This window comes from Canis lupus, chromosome 13 (genome assembly GCF_003254725.2).
Source record: "Canis lupus dingo isolate Sandy chromosome 13, ASM325472v2, whole genome shotgun sequence".
NCBI classification, from domain to species: Eukaryota; Metazoa; Chordata; class Mammalia; order Carnivora; family Canidae; genus Canis; species Canis lupus.
The window spans coordinates 50,950,468-50,964,359 of NC_064255.1; positions in this window are offsets into that span (position 1 = coordinate 50,950,468).

The following is a 13,892-nucleotide window of genomic DNA, read 5'->3' on the forward strand; positions in this document are numbered from 1 at the left end:
GATCGAGAGTTGGATGCTCGACCAACTGAGCCACTCAGGCACCCCAGAAGCCTGTCTTCTTTCATTAAAACCCTCTCCCCACACTCACTATTTCTAAGTGCAACTCTGTTGCTTTTCCCCCTCCTCACAGGAAAATAAAACGCATTTAACTTCATCCCACTCAGATGTCCCACAGACACCAAAAATGTCTGTGGGGAGGCAAGGGTGCCAAGCATTTGAACACTCACATCCATTAGTCATTGGCTGTGGTTGAGCCCCAAGGCCTGGGCTTGGGTAGGTCTATTCTCTTCAGCCCAGACAGTCATAGAAGAGGGCAGATAGCTGAGAGTGTTTTACCAGCACACCCAGCAGCTAAGGGAATAATCCTTTATTCCTGGAAGGATATTAGGAAATAAATGATAGCATCAATTATATTCTCCCATTACATTATCCAAGTACTTATACTTCATATAAGTACTGGGAGTACCAACTTCCAGGAATAAAGGGATAAATAAATCCTGCAAAGGAATAAATGTGAAAACTTACAATATATGTTTATTTACTGAGAGATTGCCTCAGTTATAAATGATTGAATGTGGGTTTTCCACATCACAGTATTTTAGGATATTCTTAATCCTTTTGCTCTAAGTTTAATAATATAAATATTTTTATATCTTTTCTCCTGACATATCTTCTTAAGGAGATGAATTTTATGATTTAATGAATAAAGTAATCTTTTGATGAAAACAAAATACATAAAAATAATAGCTCACACTTTTGAAGAGCTTAATAATGTGCCAAGGATTATTCTAACTTAATTCTGTTATCATTCCCATATTACAAATGAGAAAAACGAAGCTCAGAGAAGGGGTTAAGTTATTGGCCAAAAGCCACTCATTATGGATTTAACCTCAACACTCTGGCAGCGGTGGTTATGCTTTTAAACACCGAGTTATGCTGACTTTTTAATCCCTTACTCGTAACTTCAAGAATGGCAAAGCAATTTGTCTCAATATCCTGGTTGGTGACTATTTCTAGAAACAGAATGTGAAGTTATATAATCCCCTCTCCACCTTAGATTTCTGCCTTATACATAGTGTTCCAGGGGAAACATTGAAGGGGGTATACAAATTTGCTCTTGTACCGTTTATTTTATTTCCCAGCTTTAAGATAAATTAATTTCAATTCATATAGAAAAATGAAAATGAGCATAGCCACCCTTAAAAGAATAAATAAGTATCTGGCTGGCTCAGTCAGTAGAGGATACAACTCTTGATCTCAGGGTCTGGGTTCAAGTCCCACTTTGGGGATAGAGTTTACTTTAAGAGAAAAAAAAAGATTTCAATCATCTATGGAATTTAAGAAACAAAATAGATGAACATAGGGGAAGGGAAAGAAAGAGAGAGGGAAGCAAATCATAAGAGACTCTTAACTATAGAGAACAAACTGAGGGTTGAGGGAGGGAGGGAGGTGGGGGGTGGGCTAGATGAGTGATGGGTATTGAGGAGGGTGCTTGTGATGAATACTAAGTGTTTCGTGTAAATGATGAATCACTAAATTCTTCTCCTGAAGCAATATTACACTATATGATAACTGACTAGAATTTAAATAAAAATTTGAATAAACCTAAAACAATTTGAATATAGACAAGAACAAAACAAAAAATTTCTTTCTTCTTTTTTTCCTCCTTCTCGTCCTCCTTTATCTTTTTTTTATCTTTTTTTTTTTTTAAGTAATTATTTGTTGAATCTCATCCCTTTTGTGGAGAAAGACAGTTACGGTACAACGGCAATGAAAATGAAACCCATCAGATGTTGCAAATCAACTTTGCTTCCTACACACTCAAAACTCAATGCTACATAACTATTCAAGTAATTTTAAATATTTTTCCTTCTTAATTTTCTTCTAGTTTTTAAAATTAAGTATTTAAAAAAGTCATGAAAGTATGAAGTAGAGATAAATACAGGATAACAACAAAGAGTGTTGAGGGATAATAGGATAAAATGAAGTCATGTACAGTGACCAGTGCCATTATGAGAACTCAAAATTTTCAGGAATTGTTGTGCGGGGACCAATAGCTAATGAATGCTGCTCAGCTAATTACATACTGTATTACTTCATTTGTGTGAAGTTATACTATTGAATGTAAAATTATCCATACACTTACAAATGAAAATATCTTGTCTGTTACAGATCAAAATCTTTTAGCCCAAAAGGACTGCCTCGTAACTTCTACTTCTTGAATCCCAAGGGACTTCTGGGACTCTTTTATCCTTTACCTGTAAAAATAAGGAAAATTTAAAAATTAAGAGAGATGAAAAGAAAATTAAAGTGATTATTTTTTTTAATTTTTATTTGCATAAAGTGATTCTTAATACCATCATCTAAGAATAACTATGTTAACATTTATGTGTATCCTTCCATTATTCATCTATACTTATTTTGTACAGTCTACAAATATTAGACAGGCTACCTAGTTTTGGGAGCCCAATGCAAAATGAAAATTCAGGGCTCCTTCTTTAGAATTCCAAGATGACAATAGCATTAAGCCAAGTGCAAGGCCCACCTAAGCATGGAACTCTGTGCTACTTGCACAGGTCACACATCCATGAAGCTGGCTCTAGTTTGCTTTCTGAATGAGTAAATGTTGAATAACAGGAGTTATTGGAGAAGCCAAAGATATCTCAAAGATACTGAGGAAAACTCGGTGACATGAGTTTGAAAATATTGCAGGTACGTTCCATTTCTACATATCCAGGATATGATGGAGGATGAAATTCATGTGGAATTAAGAATCCATACTTATGTGTGGTTAAGAGAGAGAAAACAAGGATGAAACTAAAAAAGAAACTAATAGTTATCCCAGAAATAGTGAAAGACAGATTTGAGAAATAAATAAAATGGTGCTAAAATGAAAAACCTACAATAGTAGGTCACTACAGGATATATCAGGAAATATTTTTTTTTTAATTTTTTATTTATTTATGATAGTCACACAGAGAGAGAGAGAGAGAGGCAGAGACATAGGCAGAGGGAGAAGCAGGCTCCATGCACCGGAAGCCCGACGTGGGATTCGATCTCGGGTCTCCAGGATCGCGCCCTGGGCCAAAGGCAGGCGCTAAACTGCTGCGCCACCCAGGGATCCCAGGAAATATTTACTTCACTTTACTAAAATTAGCTCCTAAAAAATAAATGAAACATAGGAGTATCTAGGTAAATTGGTCGCTGAATACTTGCTAACACTTTCCTACAGCATGCCCTTTACTCTTTATCATTTTGTGCTTTCAATTGTCTCATTAATACAGGAGTATTGATAAATTTTGGACTCCTTTTGCAAATTGGAAAAAAATGAGCTGATAGGAGATTACTGCTAATGCAGCTTTGATCCTGCCCTTGAGAGACTAGGGATTTATATCTCCTAAGATTGCTGTCACCTGCCTTGTAAGTAATCAGCAAACCTTGAACCATAAATATAGAAATATATTTGCAAGTCATAGAAACGAAATTGTAGGCATATTTATTCCTTGCATATTCTGACAACAGTATAAATCATTACCAGAGATTTACCTTATGAATTTTGGGCTAATTGATAAATAGTCAAATTCTGATTATTTGCAATAATGGAAGGAAGCAATAATGTGAAGATTTCAGAGAAGCAGGTGAAATAATCAGTAACTTCTGCAGGCTTTGCATCACCATTTCTTTTGGTAAGTTTATTATTAACTAACATGGCATGATATTATTAATAGTACCCTTAATATTATAACTATAATATTGGTATATATTAGTTTCACATAGTATAGTATTATTAATATCAATATTTGATATTAATTATTATACAGCCTATGTAAAATATTAACAATTATTAGAGAACCTTCTGTAATATTCACAATATATACTTAAGCATGCATACCACCCTATGATGAACTCAATTTTATCACATTTTGTCTGAGCTTCTCTCTAGACTGTGAGCTCTTGAAGTTGTGAGGATGGTTCCTTATCTTTTCCCAAAGTTTTCCAAAGTACTTGAGCATAGTTAGGGCTCAGTAAGTATTTGTTGAATGTGTGAATGAAGGGATCATCGAATAAGCAATTTTTAAGGAGTATATTGGCGCTACCGAAAGAATACTTATGCAAATAAATTCCAGAGAAACACAGGTGATATATAATCAGATGCTGCAGTATATTAAGATGAAATTGGTTATGTTGTGTCATGAAAGGAAGTTACAGTTGTCTACGTACAATTTTTTAAAATATTTTATTTATTTATTCATGAGAGACACAGACTGAGAGAGAGAGAGAGAGAGAGAGAGGCAGAGACACAGGCAGAGGGAGAAGCAGGCTCCATGCAGGGAGCCTGATGTGGTACTTGATTTCGGGACTCCAGGATCACACCCTGGACTGAAGACAGGCCAATAAACCACTGAGCCACCCAGGGATCCCCTAGGTATGATTTTTGGAAGAGAAAGAGTATGAATGGAGACATGATCTGGCCTGAAACTGAACAGTGTATCCATGGAGAAGGGCCTGGACAAAGGAGCATATTTCAACACAGGGAGCTGGCTGATTGAAGGATAGAGGTAAGAAGCTTGAGTTTTATGCACGATATAACAAGTCTGAAGCAAAGGGTTCTAGTGTTTTGCCTTATATCTATTTTATTAACATAAAAGTAAAAAGTTGAATTAAACCTGCCTCCTCAGTTCAGGACGTACATATTTTTTTGGTCTTCCCTTAACCCCAATCTATACTCTATTCCCTCCACCTTCATAACCACCCACATTAATATATTTGATACATCCTTAGACATGAACATACTTTTTTTAAAGTGTTATTTTGGGGCACCTGGGTGGCTCAGGTCATGATATCAGGGTCCTGGGATCAATCGCCATGTCAGGCTCCCTGTTCAGTGGGGAGTCTACATCTCTCTCTTCTTCTGCTCCTCCACTTGCTCTTTCTGTCTCTCTATTGATCACTCTCTCTCTCTCTCTCTCTCTCTAATAAGGTATTTATATTTGACATTTTTATTTTCGGCTGCAAAAACAAAAACAAGCAAACAACAACAAAAAACTCGAAATAGGCTTGCCAAATGATGTAAATTCATCTTTTCCAGGGAAGCAGAAGGTAGACCATCCTGTTTCACTGCTGCTTGCACTCTGCTGGGTTTTTATCCTTCTTTGAGTGAGTCTGGATCATTTTCCTCATCTCCTTCTTCTTCCCCTTCCTCATCTGCTTCTTCACCTTCATCATCGTCGTTGTCATCATCATCATCATCATCATCATCATCATCATCATCTTCAATAGCTTCTCCAGTAAAGTATAACACTGATCTTGGGATTATACGCTCAAGTAGAAAGTGACCAATTTCAAAGTCTGCAGCAAGGATAGCTTCTCCAGCAGCATCCAAATCTCTAACAAATAAATAAAATATTTTTAAGAAACATTATTTTATATGTTTTAAATTTAAATAATTTGCTTCCTTTCAATAAAATCTCATTCTGTTCTGTAATTTTCTCAACCAACCCCATTATAAAAGACAGGTTAATGGGGTGTGTAGACTTTGGTTCATTGCTTATAATGAATGAATGACTACTAAGTCATTTATAAGTTTTTAACTCTAGTCAGCCACACCTTGAGACCCAAGCAAGAAGCTCCATGTGATTTAGTGCTCCATTCTGGTCTTCTTCTGGCTCTGCCCTCAAGACAGGGAAGGGACTATAGGCCCAAGAGGATTTCCTCATTAAGAACATTTACAAGTGCCCTCTGTCCCCCTGACTTCTAGATCATATTTCAGGTACTAGGACCCTAGAGTTTTCTGCCCAAATGTCCCCAAGCCATTTGATTTCCACGGCTGCTGTGGCTTTGTCCTCTGAAATCAGACTGTGCTTCTGGCATACACAGATCTGGACTGGATGGGTGGCCCATGGTCAGCTGCATGAAGGAATTGTGGATGGAATTTGTATGTGTAAATGAAAGTGCTTACATATCTGCAGGTGAAATCCCTTGCAATGTCAGAGAGAGCAGATGGAAATGCAAGAGGAGAAGGTGGCATAGAATAGAGACAGGATGGGTGGTAGGTGTGAGCTCAGGTAATTGTCTCATTGGAGAAAAATTTATGTGGAAAAATATATATAAGCACGAGTTTAATAAATTTGCATAACTGCTAAAAAATTCAAGCCCTGAAGGTATGTGTGAGTGTATATTTTTAATTCAGCAAAATTACAAGCTGACAGGTATGAAGACATTCATACTGGCATTATTCATGGCATCACTGAGTTGGAGGCAGCCCATTATCACTGAAGTCACATTAGGTCAGGATTTAGTATTTACTCTTGTTAACTGACGATCTTTTTATCTATCACCTGTCTGTCATGTATCACCTATCTTACTTATAATAGGCAAATTATATAATTTTTGCTTTAAAACCTTTCTCTTCTTTTAATTTTTACCTTTGACATCCGTATTCATAATGTAATTCTAAGTAATTTGCTGTGGTTTTATGTGCTCTTCTTAAATTCTGCTCTTTTAAGTAGCATATTTTATTTTTAGAGCAGTTTTAGGATTATAGAAAAAATAAGTGGAATGTACAGAGATTGCTGTATGGTTCCTGTCTCTCTCTCTCTCTCTCAGCCTTCAGTTTCCCCTATTACTAATTTCATGCATGAGCATGGTACATTTGACACAAATGATGAACTGATATTGAGACATTATTAACTGAAGTAATAGTTTACTCAGGACTTATTCTTTGCATTATACAGTGCTATGGAGTTTGCCAAATGCATAATATCTTTTATCCACTATTACAGAATCATATAAAATCATTTCACTGGCCCAAATTCCTCTTTGCTGCACCTACTCATTCCTATTCGCTTCCTGCCCACAAAACTTGGCAACAATTGATGTTTTTACTGCTTTCATTGCTTTATCTTTTCCACAATGTCATCTAGTTAAAATTATATAGTTTGTAATCCTTTCAGACCGATTTCTTTCACCTAGAAATATGCATTTAGGTTTCCTCCATGTCTTTTTGTGATTTGATAGTTTCTTTTTATCAACTGAATAATATTCTGTTGTATGGATGCAATACAATTTTTTATCCATTCATCTATTGAAGCATGTCTTGGCTGCTTCTAGGTTTTGGAAATGATGAATAAAGGTGTTATAAACATTCATGTGCAGCTTTTTGTGTAGATAGAAGTTTTCAACTCATTTCGCTAAATCCAGTATAGTTGCTGGATTGTATAATGAGAATACTTTTAGCTTTGTAAGAAGTCACTAATCTGTCTTCCAAAGTGACTGTACTGTTGTACATTACCATTAACAATGACAGAGAACTCTGGTGGCTCAATATCCTTGTCAACATGTGATGTGGCTGGTGTTTTGGTTTTAGTCAGCCTTCTAGCTGTGTTTTTTTAAATTTGCAACTCCCCAATGACATATAAGGTTGAACATCTTTTCATGTTTATTTGCCATCAGTATATCTTCTTAGGTAGAAGAAGATCTGCTCTGATGTTCTGTTCTCTTTTTAATTGTGTTTTCTTATTGTTGACTTTTGAAATTTCTGGGCAACTGTTTAATTCAAGTCTTTTTTACATATCTGATTTGCATGTATTTTCTTCCAATCTGTGGCTTGTCTTTTCATTCTCTTAACAGTGTCTTTCAAAGAACAGTTTTTCATTCTAATGAAGTCCAACTGATCTTTCTTTCTTATATGGATTGTGCTTTTTGTTTATATCTAAAAAGTCATCACCAGAGTCAAGGTAAGGTTTTCTTCTGTTGTCTTCTGGAAGATTTAGTTTTGTGTTTTACATTTAGGCCTATGATTTTAGTTTTGTGGGCTTTGGCTTTTGTTAATTTCTAAATATGAGAACATTTTAATCTTTTTTTCTTTTTTTTTCTTCTTAAAGAGAGCGATAACTCATACATATGCATGAGTAGAGTGGAGGGGGCAGAGGGAGAGGGAGAGAGATCTCATGACCTAAGATCACAATCTGAGCTGAAACCAAGAATCAGTCTTTCAACAGACTGTGTCACCCAGACACCCTTCAATCTTTTTTTCTTTTTTAACCATTGATATCTAATTTTAGTGGATTACGGTAAAAGAACATAGTCTGATACTTTATCATATTCCACTCGTTTTTAAAAATTAGTTTTTATTCTGTATGAAATGGTTTTGTATATTTTGCTCTCTCTTTCTCCCTCCGTCTCTCTCTTTACACATACATGTACTTATATATGCACATACATCAATACTATAATATTACATATGTTTCATATTATATATACTATTACATATAATAATATATGTATATATTTATATACTAAAATTATTATAATATTACTCTCTGCTTATTAATTAAATCCTTAGAATCTTCTATACATATGTCTACTTCCTTCTGTTTGGATCTAATAATTTCTGAGAATGATGTTGTAAGTACAAACAAGATGAAAAAAGTCATGAATTTTATGTGCTGAAGGCAGGCAGAGGCAAGGAAATGAGAGTAGAAAAGGTATGGTTGTAGGCACATTCAGAGCCAGCCCTCCCTGTGAGACTACAACCTTACTTGAAAGTAAGAGGAGTCAGACAATTCTAAATTTAAAGTCAGAACTGCTCCTTGAAAGCACACAACTGGGGCAAGTTTATAAATTGAGACCTACATACTATAGTCCTAAATATTGAAAGATTATAAATCAAGGAAATAAAAAATATTGTATTATGTGCTTTCTTTTTGTTTTTTTAATTTTGTTTATTCATTCATGAGAGACAGAAAGAGAGGCAGAGACACAGGCAGAGGCAGCCTGATTCAGGACTTGCTCCCGGAACCCAGAGATCACGCCCTGAGCCAAAGACAGATGCTCAACCACTGAGCCACCCAGGCATCCCTATTCTGTGTTTTCTTTGCAAAAATATTTCATGAAAACCTTGAAGACCATGTTCAATTGTCTGATTAAAGAAGAATTTGTTAAGTGCTATCCAGAGTATTTTTATTTCTTTCCTCTAGCTTTATATATTTGTAGATCTATCTGTTCATTTGTGCATATTACCTTATTGTAGTTTGTATTATAGTAGTGCTATTGTAAACTTTTCTTGTAAAAAAACTAAAGGTTTCTAAGACTGCTGTTTTAGAATATGGGCCATTGTTATTTGTACACTCGCTGAAAAGCTGCGAATGCTTTCTTTTTTTTTTTTTTTTTTTTTTTTTGCGAATGCTTTCTTGTATCCTCCTGAGCCTTACACTTCATATTCATTGCTCTTGGAGCTGTGCTGAATAGACATTTAATGTTAGTGTAGAATGACAATAATGATTCTGGCTGTGACAATTCAGCTTAATCAAATATATCAATTTATGAGACAGCTGGATTTTGTGGGGAGGGATCTTACTCAAATATGCAAACTTTTCTTTGCTGTCAACAGTTATATTAACAATGCAAATTCATGGGAATGTCTCTCTTTTGACATTTTTCTTCTAGGTCACATAATCACCATAATCAGACCACATAGTGATAATGACAGTGCTTGGCCTTTGCATTAGCCTTTTAGCTAAAAACCCTTAGGAGATATCGATTAATTAATCCTTTTCCATCTTTCTTGTTTGACAGCCTTACCCATACCAAAAAGTGTCCTTGGCAGGAAACATAGATAGAAAGTATTTGAATATAAAACAAATAGGGAAATATTTTTCTCTCTGTTCAGAATTTACCCTCCCACATTTTTTTCTATTACAGTGAGAAAGCAGAGCATATGGTTATACAAAAAGAAAAAAAAATAAAAAGAAAAAAAAAAGAACAGAACTCAATGCCACCAGAAATCTCTTAGATGTGAGAACATTGAGGGAGAGATTTAGTTATGATGATTGAGGCACTTCTGACTCGGATCAGTCCTAGAACATCTTAAATCACACCCATCTGTTTACCACCCCTATAGTTTCCTGAGTGTTATCATCAACAAAGTGTACTCCAGGCAAGTGAATGCTTCAGGCAAGTGTATACTGCCTAGAATTTTGACTGCAAATTCCTATGTAATTTTCTCATCTGATGGGTTGCACTGAACCAATTGAGGGCTGTTAGAATTTGTTTTGTCCCTCAGAATTATGTTTCTGGCTAGACAGACAAGATAAAACAGCATCTCTGAATTGTGCCTCTGAATCCTCTGTTTACTGGTTGTTTGGTTGCTTGACTCATTTTGTTTTGTTTGTTTGCTCTAAAGATATTCTGAAATGTGGAGGCTGTGATCACTCAAACTTTAGAAGTTCTCCATCCATCTTTTCACAATTACTCACATGGAATTCTGGTAGAAAAAAATCCCTATCCAGGGTAAGTGAATTATGGAAAAGAAGCTCCCCAAAAGTGAAAAGGAAACCTTATGTGGAAAATAATTTTTAATATATTGGTCTATTTCTGATTCAAAAGTATCTCTTTAGAAGCCCTCAAATATGAATTGTCACAATAAAAACAACACAAAGAACTCACGTAATAAAATAATAATAATAATAATAATAATAATAATAATAATAATAAAATAACCTAAGACCAAAACCAACCTAATGTCAGAAGCTAGGAAGAAATTTGTTAGAATTATACAATATATAAATTGAATTTAGGAATTCCTGAGGTGGCTGTGTGGCACAGTCAGATAAGCATATAAATCTTGGTTTCAGCTAAGGTTGTGATATCAGGGTCCTGGGATAGAGCATTGAGTGGGGTTTCATGAGAGTCTGCTTGAGATTTTCCCTCCTCTACTCTCTGTTCTTTCTGCTTATGTTCACTCTCTTTCTCTAAAATAAATAAATCTTTTTTAAAAAGAAAAGAATTCCGTGTATCTAGCACATGGCATAAGTTTGTCAAAATAGACTATCATAATAAAAATAGCAAAATGATCATCTATATACCATCTATGACTGAACAGAAGTATTAGAATTTGTACCACATAAACATTTTTTAAAAAATGTATTGATTTCTATATAGACTATACTGCTGTGAGGATATAACTCCCAACGTCCATACTTAGCTAAATTTTGTGCATCTCATCTGAGACTTCAAATTGCAGAAGACAATTGGAAAATATAAAAGGATAGTGGTGCAGCCACTGTAGAAAACAGTATGGATTCCTCAGAAATTTAAAAACAGAACTACCCTACCATCCAGTAATCACTCTATTTACAATAGCCAAATTATGGAAAGAGCCCATATGTCCATTGATAGATGAATGGATAAAGCAGTGGTACATATATAGGATGGAATATTAGCCATAAAAATGAATGAAGTCAGGTGCCTGAGTGGCTCTGTAGGTCGAGCGTCTGCCTTCAGCTTAGGTAGAGATCTGAGGGTCCTGGGATAGAGCCCCATGTCAAGCAGAGAACCTGCTCTCTTCCTGTTCCTCCCCCACTTGTGCATACCTGCTCTCTCTCTCAAATAAATTTTAAAAATTTTGAAAAAAGAGAATTAAATCTTGCCATTTGCAACAACAGGGGTAGATCTGGATGGTATAATGCTAAGTGAGATAAGTCAGTCAGAGAAAGACACATACCATATGATTTCACTCATACATGGAGTTTAGAGAAATAAAACAAATGAACAAAGGGAAAAATAAAGAGACAAATCAAGAAACAGACTCTTAATTATAGAGAACAAACAGATGGTTACCAGAGGGGAGTGGGTGGGGAATGGGTGAAATAGGTGATGGAGATTAAAGAGTACAATTTCCATGATGAGGATATATATGGAAGTGTTGAATCATTATATTCAACAGCTGAAATTAATAAAACACTGTATGTCAACTATACTGGGATTAAAATAAAAAACTTAATATATTTTCTTAAAAACAGGAAAAAAAAAACCTAAACTCTGAAATTAATTTTGAACAGGGCCAAATAATATGTTATTCATAAAATTGTTATAGCTATGGCATATTTAGGAGAAATAATTTAAGAACTTGAATGTAAAATTAAGATAGAAAATGTATTTGGATTTCAGAAAACCAAGGAAAAGCTAAAATAAGCATTTTAGGGAAGGTAGGACTTTCTTTGAATGTCAAAAGTAGATGTTTGTAAACCATTCTGTTGTAAACAAAATAGAATATTGGCCAGGGAAAAATTTCCATCATTTCTGTATCTCAATTCAAATTTCCCCGAAAGAGAGCCTTATTTACAGTTCATCCTATGGGTAATTCTTTTGTGGGTAAATTTGATACCATGCATCCAATCATCTATTCCAGGGAATTTGGGGACATGAGCAGATTCTAATAAACTGAGTGTAGGCAAGAGAGCCAATGTTATAATCTTTGTATATGACAGTGATACATAAAACAAAATGACGCAGAAGTTGAAAGAAAAAGCAAAGAACCGTATCCTGAACAAATACATACGTGAAATGCAGTAGTCAAACAACAAAACATGGCAAAGATAATTTAATACAAAAAATACGAGGAGGCACCAGAGAGGCACAGTTGGTTAAGCATCCAACTCTTGGTCTTAGCTAGGTTGTGATCTCAGGGTCATGGGATCAAGCCCCAAGATGGGCTCCGTGCTAAGTGCAGAGTCTGCTAAAGCTTCTCTCTCCCTCTCCCTCTGGCCCTCCCTGCTTTGCTCATTCTCTCTCTCTCTCTCTCAAAAAAAAAAAAAAAATTAAAACTTAAAAAAATAATATATATATATATATACATATATATTAGTATTAGACTTATTCTTTGTAAAATTCATTACAAAATTGCTAGGAGCATTAACACATGCAAAGATAAGAGTGATGATCACACTAAATCTTCTCACACAGAATAATTGGTAAAAATACTTGGGAACTATGACTACAGATATTCCATGCCTTCAATAAATATGCATATGCACATATAAGGGTAAAAGAACAAACTGACCAAACAATCTAGAGGAATACTTTTATATTAATGAGAACATACTACAGGTACGATACAATATATGCTAACTGTGGTTTGGTTTGCAAAAGTATTATGTTGTTTTTTTGTTTTTGTTTTTTTTTTTCCAGAAAACACACACTACCAAAATGTCTTAAAAGACTGTCAAAGAACTTACTCCCCAAACATGCTTGTTCCTCATTTAGCCCATATAATTATTTAAGAAAACATACAAATTTTACCTAAATGACCCTATTTCACTGTGGGCCATAAATATTGCACTAATGATTCAAATTAGCTTATCAGAGATCATTTTTATAACTACTGTATTTTAGTAATACGTATTTTTTTCATAATACTGTGAACAATGGCTTATATACATGTGCCTTTTAAATGTCTTGTAGCAAAATCAGAAATTTAAAAATCTTGTCCTTGGAGATACTATGCTGACTTGTTATTCTCAAAGAGACACTCTTCCATATGTCTTCTGTCTTCATCTGTGAAAATATGTCATATGGGCAGTTTTCTTTACTTCAGAATCAAGAATGGTATATTTCAATTTGTTAGTTTTAGAAGAAACACACTTAAAATAGGAAAAGGGAACTCTTTTAAACGAGATCTCAGGATTCCATGGTGATTAGTCTCTTAAGTGAACTTAAAAGATTTTGTATTTACATCTTTATTGTTTAGCTGGAAAAACCTTAACAGCTTGGCAGGTGACGATTGGAAATAAATTCCCCAGATAATTTTTATAGCTTTATACAAAAACAATCTTACATGATTTGAAAAATGTACAAAGTTACAGCTTTAGAAAAGCTGCAAGTGAATTATATTGTACTGATACTACCTGGAAATCTGATGATGATGATTTTAGCAAACCTAGCTTTGCATTGATGATGTTAGCTTTGGACTTATTGCAGCAAAATCCTTTTAAGAGTATAAAGCACTTTAAAATGGTTCCCAAAGGCAGATATCTTGTCTATTAAAATTTTTGGTCTAAAAAATTTTTTTAGTCTAATTCCAAGGTTGCATCATGCTTATCAGGGTATTACAT